The following is a 16,460-nucleotide window of genomic DNA, read 5'->3' as shown; positions in this document are numbered from 1 at the left end:
TTTTTTTTAAATTTAGGTTGTTTATTTTTCATTTCAATGAACATCTACAGAGATTTTGGGATTCCATTCATTCATTGTTGCACCCTTCTCCCCCCCATTTGCTCCTCTCCTTGAAACGCAAAAGAAAAACTCCCTCATTGGTACACAATCCCCCCCCCATATATATCTTATGACCAAATTTGTTATGTTTGGTTTAGCACACGATACATTCTTGTTGCTGTTGTTGTCAAGGGACATTGAGTTGGAAATGACTCATAGGTGGCCCTCCAGCTTTGAGAGGCTATAAATCACATGGGAGATTACCCAGCTTCTTTCCAAAGAGCAGCTGGTGGATTTGAACAACCTGCCTATGGGTTAGCAGTGCAACTCTTTACCCACTAAGCCATCAGAGTTCCATGTTATATACAGTCAATTGGAAATTTTTCTGTATTTTATTATTATGATAAAAATGAGTAAATCTATCATTATGATTAGCAACCAAAACAAATAACTAATATTTCACAGAGAAGAATGGCCTTTCATAACATTTCTGCAGGTTCTCAGAGTTGGTGAGCTTAACAACTTCTTAAAGCCACAATTGTCTCTCAACATTTCAAAGTGAAGAAAATACTGTCCAAAGCTATGACCTCTAGATGAGAAGCCAAAGCATATATACCAGCATTTCTTTGTTGTTGGGTGCCATGAGTTGACTAAAACTGTTAGCCAACAACAGATTGGAACTTTGTCCTAGGCTGTACCATCGTCACCATCTCCAACATGTTTGAACCCATTATTACAGTTACTTTGTCAACCTATCTCCTTGAGGCTCTTCCCTTTCTTTCTATGCTCCTCCACCTTTCCCAGCTTGATACCTTTTTCCATAAATCTGGCCGCCTCTGACAACATGCCCAAAGAATATGAGCTGAAATTTCACCATCCTTGCATCTAAGGATCAACCTGGTTGTGCTTCTTCCAAAACAGGGTTTTTTGGTTGTTTGAGTAGACCATTATATATTCATAACTCTTCTCCAACACACAAAAAAATTAACTCTTCTTTGATCTTCCTATTCCTTATTCAACTTTCAGAAGCATATGAAGAAATTGGAAATGCAGTGGTTTGGATGAAACATACTGTCATGTTTGAACTGATAATATTGCTCTTTATCATTTTGGAAATGTTCTTCACAGTATTTTCCCAGTAGAGTACATCTTTTCATTTCTTGACTAGTGCTACCATGGATATTGATTGTGGAGCCAAGTAACAAGAAATCCTTGACAACGTCAATCTTTTTTCTATGGATCATAATGTTTTCTTTTGGTCCAGTGATAAGGATTTTTGTTTTCTGGATGTTGGAATGCAATCCATATTGAAGGCTGTGGTCTTTGATGTTACTCAGTAAGTGCTTCAAGTCTTCTTCCCTTTCGGCAACAAAGCTGTGTTATCTGCATAATACAAGTTGTTATCTTTTCCCCCAGTCCTGATGCCACGTTAGTCTTCATATAGTCTAGCCTATTAAAATTAGTTGCTCATCATACAGATTTAATCCTGATGTACACCTTTTCTGATTTTAAACCATGCAGTGTTCCCATCTATTATTTGGACAGCTGCTTCTTGGGCTATGTATTTGTGTGAAAACAAGAACTATTTTGGAATTCCCATTCTTCTCAACGAATAATGAACATTTCATTATATTATTCAGAAGTGATTTGAGCTCCAAAAGTACAGGAAAGATGAAAAATAGCATTTAAATTGCTGAGAGAATTGAGGTCAATTAAAAAGGGTTTTAGGCTTGGAGAAATTAACTGTCATCTTATATGTAAATGGGTACGATATAGTAAAAGGGGATATTGATGTTGCAGGATCTAGGTGTGAAGGGATTACTCAGAACTTTATCACTCAGTGGGAGCTCTCAGCATATTCTACAATGAGTTGTGCTCTCAACCACAAGGCCATGTATCTGTTGATTTGAATCCACAAGAAGATTCTTGGGAAAATGATAAACATTCTCCTCTCAGAGTGGTCTACAGCCTTAGAAACTTCATGGGGTTACAATGAGTCAGAATGGGCTTAACAACAGTTAGAGAAGATTGACAGACAGACAGACATTCCCCCACAGGGAAGAGTTTATGAGATTAGTTGTACAAGGGGAGCAGCTATCTGAAGACTTGTGGGTGTAGATTTAGTTCATCCATAGTACTAAAAGGAAAGGAAGATGGTATGAACACCATTTTTGGTAGTTGGAGCTGGAAATTGGCAGAATTTTTTTTTCCTATTGCTTCTATTATTTGAAGTAAAAATAAGAGTTTCGTAACTTGCCAAACAAAATACACATAACCTGTAATGGTTCAAAAAGGATTTTTGCCCCCAAAAATAGTATATCTGATCTTTAGCATATATTACTATAAATTAAGAGTATTAGAGGGAGATGGCCAAACAAGAACCAAAACTAGACCAGTCAGGGTTTCTGTTACATGCTGTCAAGTTGGCTACAACTTAGAGTAACCCTATGAACAATGGCTCTCAACCCTGTCCTATCCTGAGCCGACCTTGCCATCTTGGTCACACCTAACCTATTACTACAGTCACTGTGTAAATCCATTTTGTCGAGGATCTTCCTCTTCTGTGCTGATCCTCTACCCTTCCATGTACAATGTCCTTCTTCAAAGACTGGTCCATCCAGGTAACATGCCCAAAGAATATGAGATAGAGCTTCATAATCCTTGCCTCCAAGGAGCAGTCTCATTTCAGTCTTGCCAGGACAGAACTGTTTATTCTCTCTCCAGTCCATGGTCAGTACTCTTCTCCAACACCACGACTAAAGACATCAGTTCTTCTTCTGCCATTCTTAGTCATTGTCCAGCTCTCAGATGCATCATAAGAAATTGAGCAGAATGTGTCCTGATTCAGGCACACTTTAGTATCTAGACTTACATTGTTGCTCTTTAGCACTCTAGAGAGGCCCCTCACAGCAGACTTTCGGAAAGTCACTTGTCTTTTGATTTCCTTACTGGTGGTGCCAAGAGTGTTGACTGTAGGTCCCAGCAAGAGGAAATGAAATCTTTTCTCCATCTATCATGAGGCTTCCAATGATGGCATGAATCTTTGGAATTGGCCACTCCAGATTTCTGGGCACAACTTGGTGAACACATCCAGGGCTGCATCTGTTTTTTTGAAATATGTTAATTGGCAGCCTATAAATTCCTGGAACCTTATCTTTTGTCAATTCCTTCAGGGAAACTTGAACTTCTTCCTTTATTACCATCAGCTCTTGATCATATGCTACTTCATGAAATTGTTCTATGTCAGCCGATTATTAATGATACTGTGTTCAAAACCTCTGTGAACACATTTTAGCACATTCATTAATATTAGCCTCCATTCTTATCTTACCATCTATTCTCCAAAAGGAGTGAGAGTTGTTTTTAAAGCAAAGGTCATTCCCAGAGGTATGCAGTTTGAATCCACCAGATGCTCTGCTGGAGAAGGAGGGGCAATCTCCTCCTGTACCAGTCAAATCCAGTTTGACGGCACACACACACAAAAAAAATAATAAAAGAAAATAGTAAAGGTCTTACATATTTTTCCCGTAGGTAAAATTTCTAATGGCTTCCCATTGCACTCACCACTCTGGGCCCTTCCCAATTTTGAACCATACAGTGTATCCTTGCTCTGTTCTGATGACTGCCTCTTGGTCCAAGTATAGGTTTCTCATTAGCACAATCAAGTGTTCTGATATTCCCATTCTTCTCAGAGTCAGCCATAGTTTGTTATGATCTACACAAATGCCTTTGCATAGTCCATGAAATGCAGATATACATTCCTCTGGTATTCCCTGCTTTCAGCTTAGCTCCATCTAACATTAACTACAATATCCCTAGTGCCATACCATGATTCCTTCTAAACCCAGCCTGGACTTCTGGCAGTTCTCTGCTGATGTGCTGTTCCAGTCATATTTGGATAATCCTCAGTATCCAGGAAATTAAAAGATGAATTGCCATGGGAAAGTCTGCTGTTAGGGACCTCTCCAAAGTACTGAAGAGCAATGGTGTCTCTCTGGAGACTAAGGTGTGTCTCATACAGGTCCTGGTCTTTTCTATCAGTTGTTATGCATCAGAGAGTTGGACAATGACTAAGGAGGATAGAAGGAGAATTGATGCCTTTGAGCTGTGGTGCTGGAGAAGAGTGTTGAGGGTACCATGGACTGCTAGGAAAGCAAACAGATTCATCCTGGAAAGGGTTAAGCCAGGTGGCTCCTTGGAGGCAAGGATTCTGAGGCTCCTCTAACAAACTTTGGACATGTAGGAGAGAGACTGGTCCTTGGAGAGGGACATCGTGCTTTGGAGGGTGGAGGGACAGCACAGGAAGGGAAGGCCCTCTATGAGGTGGATTGATTCAGTGACTGGGGTAATCAGGATGGGATGGAAGTGTCAGAGACAGTGCAGTTGGCACAGGACAGAGCAGAGTTTAGGGCTGTTGTGCATAAGGTCGCTATGAGTCTCAAGTGACTCGATGGCACATAGCAAAAACATTACTTAATTTACAGGTAACATCAGGGGATAGTTTTTGGGCAAGTGTTTAAAAAGCATTTCAGAGTACTGGTCTTTAGGAGTCTCAACTGCCTCAAATCTTAACTGTTCTGTCAGTAAATCTGAACTTTTTAATAATTTGAAGTTCTAGTCTACATTTTGTTCCCTTCTATCAGGATAAATCTATTGATTAGGAAGTTTGGTAGTGGTAGATGAATAACATTTAGTTCTTAGGGTAGAAAATATAAATTGCAGTGCAAACATATATGCACACTCATGTTCATTGCAGTATTCTTTACAATAGCAAAGAGACGGAGGCAGTTTAAATGTAACACGAATGGATAAGGAAACTATGGTATCTTCATGTGATGGAGTATTATGCAACACTGAAAAACAAAGAATTCTTCTATGACATTGCATAACATGAATGCATTTAGAGGGAATTATGCTCAGTCAAATAAGTAAGGCAAAGAAGGACAAATATTGTATGTGATTGTTATTATAAAAAGCTAAAGAAAGGTTTGTTACTGTTATTGTGTCACACAGAGTTGGAACCAAACCATAGCTGAGTCTCCACCCGGTTTTCAGAGGCAGTTAATCACATGGGAGGATTTTGCTCATCCTTCTTCCCAGAAGCAGCTGGTGGCCTACAACCACATGCCTTCAGGATTACTGCACAGCACCTTGCCACTAGACCACCAGAGCTCTCCAAAGAAAGGTTTATACAACAACAACAAAATGAAAGAGATAGTTGCATTATACATGCCATCTGATAAGCAGATACTTAACTTGGACAATATTGAGAATGCAGTTGATGTAAGCCTATCATTTATTTAATAATGGTATACATAGAGAAGATAGACATTAACATTTGTTGATAATCCACAATACGTCAATGAGCAGGCAGTTAAAGTTTATCAACAAAACACAAATAAGAAAATAGTAACTCAAGGAGCGGCTCCAAAAGTGGTAGCATTTAGATTGGGGGAAAGGTCTGTGAAAGGCCTTTCTAATCCCTAACTTTCCTGTTGTAATCGTACCTAACAAGTTAGGAAATAAAGCAAGATTTTTTAAAAATTAGAAGAGGAATGGCCCAAGTCAAATACAATTTTCAAAGACTGTTCAGGGATGACCTTTAGTGGCATAGTCAATAGAGAGTTCCATTGCTAAGCCAAGGCCTTTCTCCTCTGTGGGTTTGAATTTATCAGCCTCTCCACCAGAGAAAAGTTGAGTGATCTCTTCTAGTGTTATTACAGCCCTGAAAACCATCAGAAGGTCAGCTATGAGTCCGTTTTGGTTAGAGCTTGATTTTTATTACAGCTGGGGAAGAGCTTTATGATTATCGAGGACAAACCTCCTAATGCCTGGAGAGAGATATGAGAGGCTAAAGACACAACACAGCTGTGTCCTTGCTCAGTAATATGTGGCTAGAAGTTAGCAGCAGAGAATCTTCTGAGAATTTTAAAATGTGCCGATTTCAGGCTCCACCTCAAACCTACTGCATCAGAATCTGTGTATTTAACAAAACCACCAAGAAAGCTGTTTATTAAAGTCTGAAAAGTACAGCTCTACATGGATAATCTTACATGGAAAATATGTGACTAAAGATGTGGAACAAAGAAGTTAATTCACAGTTTTTAAAAAAATTCAAGAGAAGTAGACAGGTAAATGCAACACCTCAGCTAATGACCCTTAGTCAATTCTGATAGACAGTGACTCTCCATTGGGAGTTTGAGGCTATAAATTGCAATAGAAGGAGATTGTCTTTACTTATCTCTGCTGAAGAGCTGCTCGGAGATTTGATTCTCCAGAGATGGTAACCTTTAGGTTAGCAGACTAACTCCGTGTAGACCATGCCAGCAGAGCTTCTCAAAAAGAAAGAGAGCTCGAAAGAAAGAGACAACATATACATTTTTCAATATCCCTAATCTCCTTAAAGTATATTATGGGAAAACCTTAAGAGCCAACAGACTGAATGAATAATCCTAAATTTTGTTACCTTGAAGAAGCCTCTTACCCTGTCTTAGACTGCAGACTTTCCTAAGAGCTTTCACACACCCATCTTTGTCTAGGATGCTAATTCTGTATTTTACTATTAATAATAAACATTTGGCAGTTAAGTGTATAGACTCCAGAGCTAGACATCAAGGATCCTCCAACTGGTTTACTGTTGTGCACCCCTAGCCACGTTCCTTTAACTTCCTGTGTCTCAACTACCTTATTGGTAAAAGAGAATAATTTATATCTGCTACCTTCTTGAGTTTTTGAGAATTAAATTAATACTGATAAGTGAGGTCTGGTGGTCCAATTATAAGCTACAATCCCAAAGCATGGGGTTCAAATCCATCAGCTGCTCCATGGGAGACAGATGGACAACCTCTTCCCATTCAATTTACTGTCTCTGAAAAGCTACTGGAGGGTCATCAATGGGTCGGTTCTTACTCAATGGTAAAAAACAATATTGATAAAGTGCTTAAAACCATGTTGACATTGTTGTTGTTGTTGTTATGTGCTGTCAAGTCGCTTGCAACTCATAGTAACTCTGTGTACAGCAGCCCTAAATTCTGCTCTGTCCTGTGCCAATTGCACTGTCTCCGAAACACCCATCCCAATTATCCCACTCACTGAATCAATCCACCTCATAGAGGGCCTTCCCCTCCTGCACCAACCCTCCACCCTCCCAAGCATGATGTCCCTCTCCAAGGACCGGTCCCTCCTTACAACATGTCCAAAGTATGTCAGGTGAAGCATCAGAAACCTTGCCTCCAAGGAGCAGCCCGGTTTAACCCTCTCTAGACTGAAACTGTTTGGGGGTTTTTGTTTGTTTGTTTTTGTGGACATTACTATTCCTTTTTTTGCACCAGACTGTAGTCTAGCATATTGCAAGTAGTGCCCTTTCTTTGCAGAGGGAAGTACAAGTTGAAACTCCTGAGTGTTCTTGGAATCAAAGTAGATTTGGCTTGAGATTAAACAGTAAATTCAGGAGGGTCTTGTTAAAACCAAACTCATTCTTTGAGGGGAAGCAAAATATCTTTATCTTGCAGAAAATATGACTGCTGATGGGATATTAATAGTTTTCAAAAAATACACAGTGACAGTCATGGAGTGGAAGCTCAGACTTACTCTGTAGGTTATCGAAATACAGAAATAGGGTGAAGGTGGAAGAAAGTTTGGATGAAAGAAATTACCATCTAGATTTGTTAATATCTGAAAAGGCTTATATTTAGAGTAGAGAAAGGAAAACAGAGGATAATGATGTGTAATTTACTTGGGCTCCAAAATGAATTCTGAAGACAAATTCTGTAAAACTCTATGAATTCAAATTAGTTTGTGGAGAAGACCAATTTGATGTAGTGAAAGATGCATTGCTTATCTTTAAGGAAGCAGAATTTTATTCCTTTCAAATATGCACAGGATCTTGGACCAATTACTCTTTCAGAGCAAATTAATGAGATGCTTTAATGAACAGATAATATGAACATATAATTATCAGCAACTTGAATATATAATTAGTGCTTCAAAGTCTTTCTTAACATACTTATGCAATGCAAAGGGCTTAAAAACAATCTCCCAATATACTTACCCTTTGAGATAGCCTAGAAAACCCATTCATTAGAGGAAGGAAATTTTGCCTAGTTTGACTTAGTTTGAAAGAAGTTAATTTAAAATGAGTGAATAAGAGATTGAGATTTTTTTTTTACCTAATAAATCTACAGCTATTAGAAGCATTTGAGTCCTTCTCTCAATTTAAAAAGACCCTTAAGTACTGTCTTACTCTCTTCCAATGGCTTGAAAGTGCTCAAGTCTGTACATTCCCAATCTCAGCCATGCCATATATATTCCAACGAGGTTTGATTCTGACAGTCTAAAGAAGAGGCACCTGGAAGCTAGTCCAGATTATGACTCTGAATATGTGTCATTATTAATTTCTGATACTCAGAAAGTAAACATAATGTAATCAATCCTCCCATAGCAGCAGGTAAGGAAGAAAATGTTCCTAGTTTGTCTGTGTGTCTGCCTGTCTGTCTCTCTCCCATCCTCCTCCCTCCCTACTTACCTACTTAAAAGCTATCTAATCTATTACTAGAGAGTATGTAGATGTGTCCTCTGGAAGTTGCAGAAAACTGGCTATATGGATCTCAGTTTCTTGCCTAGATCCCCTTTCTGATGGGTCTTTTACAGGTGACAGTGTTGTCTAAACTATTTCAGAATAAGATGACAGCTAGTCTCAATTTCAGACATCAACAAAGGCCACTGCTGTCAGTTCTAACTGGTGGAATTCCTCCATAGGTTTCCCCACTGTATTCTACACAACGGACTCTCTACCTCCTCTTCTTGCTACTGAGAACCTTGTGACTTCCAGTTGCCAGCCTTATTATTAGCACCCAGCACTTAAACTCTATCCCCAGAGCTCCTTTTCCAAAAGCAGGGCTTTGTACCTTAATATTTGGCGACCTGCATACAATCCATAAGTCACATCTACCTATCAGTGTGCTTAATTGTGGCGGCTTCCATGCTGCTGTGGTACTGGAAGCTTTGTCACTATTATTTCAGGTACCAGTAGTGCGGGATGGACAGATTTCCAAACTAACTGTTCATCACCAAACGTGGAATTTCCAAACTAATACAGACTATGCTGAAGAACCTGGCAGTCTACTTCTGAAGATTGTTGTTGTCATTGTGTCAGAACCTACTCAATACTGACCCTCCAGTGGGTTTTCAAAGATTGTAAATTGTGAGGAAGATTTCCCATCTTCTCCCAAGAAGCAGCTGTTGGATTCTAGCTACCTCCATTTTGGTTGGCAGAAAAACTCCTTAACACTAAGCCAATTAAGCTCCCAGTTCTGAAGACTGGCTTATGAAAACCCTGTTACTCACATCAGTACTGGAAGATGATCTCTGTAACCCTGAAGGTGCTCAAAATGTGCAGTGGTTGTTACTTAAGCGTACCAAAAATCATGGAGATGTTGCAGGACCAGGTGGCAGGGTTCTGTTGTACACCATACCTCCATGGGGCTACTCTGACAGAATGGACACTAACAACTACATGATTAAGGCCTGGTGTAGCATAGCTTTCACATTAGAAGCTTTCATATTTCATATTAGAAGTTCAGGTAACGCAGCTGTTGAACTTGGAAACACTTATAACTTAATGGATTTTCATAGAATGAACACATTCAGGTAACACTCAAAACGCAGATTAATGCTCAGAAGATTATTGAGGCCCTCAAAGCACCTCTCATGCCCTTCCAGGAACTAGCACTTCTGCAATCATCGCAGACACAAAAGAACTGAGTTCAAGTGAAGAACCCAGAATCCATACATTATCTCAACCCCCCGCCCCCCTCAGGTGAGTTTAGATCAATTCAAAAGGAATAATCTCTCTGGAGGAGTTGGCCCATCCCTCCCTCGCAAAGAGGCTGGTGGCTTTGAACCACTGTCTTTGAAATTGCAGCACAGTTTCTTGCCCTTATATATATAAATGGTTGGATTGGAGATTTTTTTTTTCCACAGAAGGTTTATTGGTTCCTCTCAGGACAACCTTCCCCCCACTGCCCGAGCCTCTCCCCATGCTGGGAAGCAGGAGCTGCCTCTGAAGCCATTTCTGGGTTACCCCAACTCTGGGTCGACTCCTCTGATCTCTGAGTGTCGAGTCCATGTGGCTGCCTTCACTCGGGGTTTAGCGGTCACAAGGTTGCTCTGGAAGAGCTTGAGAATGTGGTTCTCTATCACCTGTTGCACTTTTCAATACCCCAGGGCCACGGCCAGGTCCATCGGGGTGTACCCAGAGTCACCTTCTGTGATGAGATCAGCTCCTTGGGCCAGCAAGGCCTCCACACACTTCACGTGGTTCCCCCGAACAGCATACAGCAGAGGGTTCCCTCCATTCTAGTCATAGATGTTGATGTCCACGTCTAGCTCCAGGAGCAGTCCCACGATATCAGTGTAGCCACCAGTGCTTGCCAGTGACAGGGAGCTCTCCCGCTCCTTAGCCAAGATGTGTGGGTCAGCCCCCCACTCAAGCAAGAATCACAATCTCACCAAAGGCCGAGGCCCAGATGAGGGGGGTGAAGCCCTGGTCATCTGGCTTGTTGACTCAGTTGTCCCCTTTCCTCAAGTGTTTCTCCAGCTGGTGAGCTCACCCTGGGCTGCGAGCTGGTAAATGGACAGAAAGTCCGGAGTGGCTGGCAGGGTTTAGACCTCGTTCCTGCGCTGCCTATTGGTGAGGGTCGTGGAGTGCTTCAGAGAGCTGCCCTGGGGTGAGGGGACCCCAGTGGCTTTTTCAGGGTTCCCAGGCTCTGGAGTGCATGGGAAGAGGCTGAGAACCACCGTGTCTGAGTCATCGGGCGTCTATTCTTTGAGATCTTCCAGGTCCCCTGGTTCTGGGGTAGGGGGCTGCTGGGCTGGGCTGAGATCATCTGCTGTCCACTGGAAATCCAAAGGGGGTCGGTCACTCTGTGTTGATATTGGCCCTGAAAGCTGTGAGTTTCGGTTTTTAGTATAAGGGAGTCTTGGTAATACAGTGAGTTAAGTTTACAGTTGCCATAACGGAAGTAGAAAAGCCAGCCATATAAATCCACAGGCAGCTCTATGAAGGAAAGATATGGCAATCTTCTGTAAAGATTAGAGCCTTTGAAACCCCCAAGGGGCAGTTGTACTTTGTCCTCTAGAATCTTATTGAGGTGGGACATAATCATGAGTGATTTCAGTTTTCTTTTGATTGGCATCTTAGTGATATCATATGCACAGTAAGCTGAGAAAAAATTGAAAACCTAGATTGCAAAATTGGCAAGGATAAGGCTAGATTACACTCAGCTCAAGTAACAAGCACAAAGCAAGTATTTACTAACTCTTGGCCAATACAGTCATTACTTTCATCCATTTGTTTTCATTCCGTTTAGAGCCAAAAAATCAAAGCGAGCAACCACAGAGTAGCCATCTCTGCATGAAAAAGCTGGAGGTAATTTTAAAACAATCCCTCACCCTTCCTGGCCTCAATTTCCTCTTTTGTAAAGTGCAAAATAATAGTATCTACCTCGTAGGGTTGACATGATCATAAGATGAATAGAATGAAAACCTGTAATAATTCTATCTTCATGACAGTCTTTATTAACAGAGGCACAGAAGCCAAAACCAAGGTAGGAAGATAACATACTCATTTTCTTCACATCTGACCACACTCATAGCTGACGCCCCAGCAGGTCTCCCAAGGCTGTCTAGGCAGAGATTGTTCATCTTTTCCCCTCAAATTCCCGAAGGTGAATTTGAACCCCTGGAGAGGTGCAGCCTTTGGATTAGCATTGCAGCTCCCTAAAGGCTACATCACTAGAGGTCCCTGGATAGGTAGATTAGTAGATCTATAAAGAGCCTTGGTGGTGCAGTGGTTATGTTATTGACTGCTAAACGAAATGTTGGCAATTTAAACCACACTAATAAGTCCACGGATGATAAAGACTACAGTGTTGGAAACCCTGTGTAGAGTTATACTCTGCGGCATGGTGTTGCTGTGAGTAGTAATCTATCTGAAGGCATCTAACAGCAATAGCTGTGTATTGGGAGGTTGGTGGTAATACAGCCTGTGCAGCAAGTAATTGGGTTATCTTAAACCATCACCTATGGAAAATAATGAAGACATAGACAGGATGAGAAGCAGGGTGCAGTGGCTCTCAGGAAATGAGATCCTGTAGGCTTATTTTAGCCTTCCCACTGTGCAAATATGTGTCATGGAATGTTGTAGCACTTAATGAAGGTAATTAAATGTAATTTGAATATTCGTTTCTCTTCTCTAGTGGTGGCACAGCTCTTGCTAACAATTTAGGTTATCATCATAATGTGAAAACTAAATTGGCCCTAATTGATGAAATAGAGGAATTGGATATTATTGAAATGCCAGGTGTCAATAAAGTCTAAATTGGGTAATGCAGTGGTTCTGAGTCAGCATATATGCCCTTACAGGTTAGGGAAGAACAAACAGGTTTCAGAGATACGGTGGTTTTTGCAGGAAATTCAGGCTGGTTGCTGTAATGGTTAAGAGGTCAAACTAAGATTAAGACACCCACAGTACACATAGTAACATTAGGAATGGGTGTTTCATAGTTCAATTTTGGACAAATATGTTAAACTTTGAAAGTAATTTTAAAAGCTACAGAGATCAGTCTTTTATTGCCAACTGCTGTGTTGTCCTTAATGTATTCAGAGCAAGGAATGTAAACATGGATGTGACCCAGTCATTTCCTTTTTTTTTTTTTTTTAGTTTTTATTTTAATCAAAGTGTACCGAGAAGTTGGAAGGTTTATTCATTCATTGTTGCACATTTTCCTCACCAAGCCTCTCCCAGTTCACTTTGGTATGCATCTCTTATTCTGGACTGTTGTTATATAAGTAATGCCTAACCATATATTTCTTTTAAACAGTTCTTCTTTTCATATGTTCCAATGCTGTGGTACTTATTTCTCACCTCATTTCTAAGTTTCCCCACAATTCTCCTGTAAGTCCTGTTTTATAACATTATACATTATTTGTCCTTTTGTGACTGAGATACTTCACTGAGCATAATGCCCTCCAGGATCACCCATGTTGTGTAATATTTTATGAGTTCCTTTGTTTTCAGTGTTGCATAGTAGTCCATCATGTGAATATACCATAGATTTTGTATCCATTTGTTGATGGGTACTGGGGTTGCTTCTGTTTCTTTGCTATTGTGAATAACACGGCAGTAAACATGGGTATGCATATATTTGTTTGGGTGGCTGCTCTGATTATTGTAGGGTATACTTCTAGTCATAGAATTGCTGTATCAAATGGTATGCCTATTTCCAACTTTTGAGAAAGCGCCATCTTTCATAGTGGTTGCACAGCATTTTACACTCTCGCGGCAGTGAATAAAGGTTCCAGTCTCTACACAACCTCACCAGCATTGATTGTTTACTGCTCTGTTGAACTTTGCTTTTGTTATGAGGTAAGACATCTTACAGTTGTTTTGATTTGCATCTCTCCAACAGCTAGGGATTTTGAACATTCCTTCATGTGTTTGTCTGACAGCTGAATGTCTTTTTTGGTGAAGTGGCTGTTTGTGTCCTGTGCCCACTTTGTGATTGGGTTGTTTACCTTTTTCTGGTTGAGGTGCTGGAGCGTCCTATAAATTCTAGGTATGAGTCTTTTGTCAGAGATCTCATTAACAAGTATTTTTACCAGTCTGTGGCTTTCTATTTTATCCTGTTGGAGAAGTTTTTTGATGTGCATAAGGATTTGAATCTTAGAAGGTCCCATTCGTCTATTTTACTCTTTCCTGGTAGTAGTTTTTTCAAGATGCTCGGAATACTGTTCATATTGTTGATTATGGCTTCTAGAGTTGTTCCAAGCTTTTCTCTGATGAAATTTATTGTCCTTGGTTTTACTCATAGGTCTTTGAACCACTTTGAGTTGGTGTTTGTGTATGGTGTGAGGTGTGGGTCTTGCTTGAGTTTTCTACTGGTGGTTTTCAAATTTTGCAAACACCATTGTTAAAGAGGGTTTTGTTTCCCCACTTACTGAATTTTTGTCTTCTTGTAAAAAAAATCAGTTGACCATACATAGATGAGCTGATGTCTGGGTTTTCAATTCTGTTCAATTTTGTTTCACTAATCTGTGTGTCTGTCACTATACCAGTACCATGCTGTCTTGACCACTACAACTGTGTAGTAGGATTTGAGATCAGAAAGTGAGATGTTTCCTACTTTGTTTTTCTTTTTTAGGAGTGCTTATTTGTAGTCTCTTTCCATTCCAGATGAAGTAGGAAATTGCCTTCTTCATCTCATTGAAGAATGGAATTGATATTTCTATTGGATTGCATTGAACTTGCCTTTGGTAGAATTGTCATTTTTGCAATATTGAGTCTTCCTATCCATGAGCATGGTATATTCTTCCATTTCTCCAGGTCTCTCTTTGTTTCTTGTAGTAATGTTTTGTAATTTTCTTTGAATAGGTCTTTAGTGTTTCTAGTTAGATTTACTCAAGGTATTTAATCCTGTAGTTAGCTATTGTGACAAGTATTCGCCCCTGCCCACCCCCCCCCCCCCCCCCATAGCTCCAGTTCTGTGTTCTCTTTGTCACTGTAGAGAAATCTGATTTTTGTATGTTGATCTTGTATCCTGCCACTTTTCTGAAATGGTCAACTATGTCCAGTAGTTTTCTTGCTGAGTCTTTAGGGTTTTCTAAGTATGCTGTCATATCATCTGCTTATAGAGGTAATTTCACCTCTTCTTTAACAATTTGGATACTTCTTATTTCTTTCTCTTGTGTTATTGGTGTCACTATGACTTCCAATACAGTATTGATTAGGAAAATTGATAATGGTTATCCTTGCCAAATTCCTTTTCTCAAAGGAAAAGCCTTTAGTCTCTCTCCATTGAGAATGATGTTGGCTCTTGGTTTTGCTATATACTTTTTTCCATGTTGAGGAAATACCCCTCTATTCTTATTTTGTTCTAATCAGGGTAGGGTATTGGATTTTGTTAAAGACCTTTTCTGCACTACCTGTTGGATCATGTGGTTCTTGTTCTTTGCTTTGTTAATGTGACAAATTACACAGATTGGTTTTCTTATGTTGAACCATCCTTGCATACTTATTATGAATCTCACTTAGGCATTGTGAATATGAGAATATGTATAAATATATATAAATATGCATACATACATACTGTTGGATTCTTTTGGCCTGGATTTTATTGAGGATTTTTGCATCTATGCTTATGAGATATATTGGCCTATAGTTTTTTTGTGGGTTTTTTTTTTCTTTTTATTTTGGTGGTGTCTTTGCCTGACTTTGGTATCAAGGATATGTTTGCTGCTTAGAATGAGTCTGGGAGAATTAAATTTCTTTTTCTATTTTCTGAAATACTTTATATAGAATTTGTGACAGCTCTTCTCTGAATGTTTGATAAAAAACACTAGGAAAACCATCTGGTCCAAGACTGTTGTTGTTGTTGTTGTTGTTGTTGGAAGTTGTTTTCTTATCCATTTCTTCTTTTGCAGTGGGTCTGTTCAGATAATTTACTTAGTCTGTGTCAGTTTAGGTAGACTGTGAGTTTCTAAGTATTTTTCCATTTCCTGTAGGTTTTCAGCAACAGGTGTCCAGGACTTTGGTTCATAGGGTTGCTATGAGTCTTCTACAACTCGACGGCAATGAACAACAACAACTAGGATATTTGTTTGAGTAAAGTTTTTCATAATATTCCATTGTTAACCTTTTCATTTTGCTTAGTTCTTTTGTGACATGGCTCCTCTCATCTCTTAAGTGGCTTATTTTTGTCTTTTCTTTCTTTTCCTTTTTAGATTTGTTAGTGGTCTGTTGATTTTATTGACCTTTTTGAAGAACAAACTCCTGGTCTTGTTGATGGTTTCAATTCTTTTTCTGTTTTCTATTTAATTTCTTTCTGCCTTAATTTTTATAAATTTATTTTTTAGAGAGTGTTGGGGTTTCCTACTGTTCCTTTTCAACTTTTTGGAGATGTTGAGTTAAGGATTCACTTATTTATTCTTCCCTTTTCATGTGTTTATTGCTAAAAATTGGCCTCTAATTATTGCTTTGGCTGTTTCCTAGAGGTTTTGGTAAGTTACATTTTCATTTCCATTTGTTTCAAGAAACACTTTTATTTCCTTTTTTTAATCACTTCTCTTTCCCAATCATGTTCAAGCAAGGTGGTATTCAGCTTTCAAATGTATGGTTTTGTTCTCCTTTATCCTCTTGTTATTCATTTCTCATTTTGTAGCACTGTGGTCTGAGAAGATGATTTTTATTATTACTATATTTTTTTTAACTTATTGACGCTTGCTTTGTGACCTAAAACATGATTTATTCTGGAAATGTCCCATGCACATTGGAGAAGAAGGTATACTGCCCTTCTTTGGGGTACATTAGCCTATATGTGTCTGTGAGATTGAGTTGGTTTATTGTGTGGTATAATTCTTCATCA

The 16,460-nt window shown here is 39.5% G+C and overlaps 1 protein-coding gene and 1 pseudogene across 2 annotated transcripts in view; one reads left to right on the top strand and one right to left on the bottom strand.

Annotated features, from left to right (window-relative positions):
* GRM7 (glutamate receptor, metabotropic 7) overlaps positions 1 to 16,460 on the top strand; it is a 730,124-nt gene that overhangs the window by 606,629 nt on the left and 107,035 nt on the right. The window lies entirely within an intron of this gene.
* The window catches only part of LOC102846457, a 45,311-nt pseudogene continuing 38,967 nt past the window's right edge, over positions 10,117 to 16,460 (bottom strand).

The sequence above is a fragment of the Elephantulus edwardii genome, unplaced genomic scaffold (genome assembly GCF_000299155.1).
Source record: "Elephantulus edwardii isolate Elephantulus edwardi_28Jun2011 unplaced genomic scaffold, EleEdw1.0 scaffold00200, whole genome shotgun sequence".
NCBI lineage: Eukaryota > Metazoa > Chordata > Mammalia > Macroscelidea > Macroscelididae > Elephantulus > Elephantulus edwardii.
This window is presented reverse-complemented; position numbering and strand designations above follow the sequence as displayed.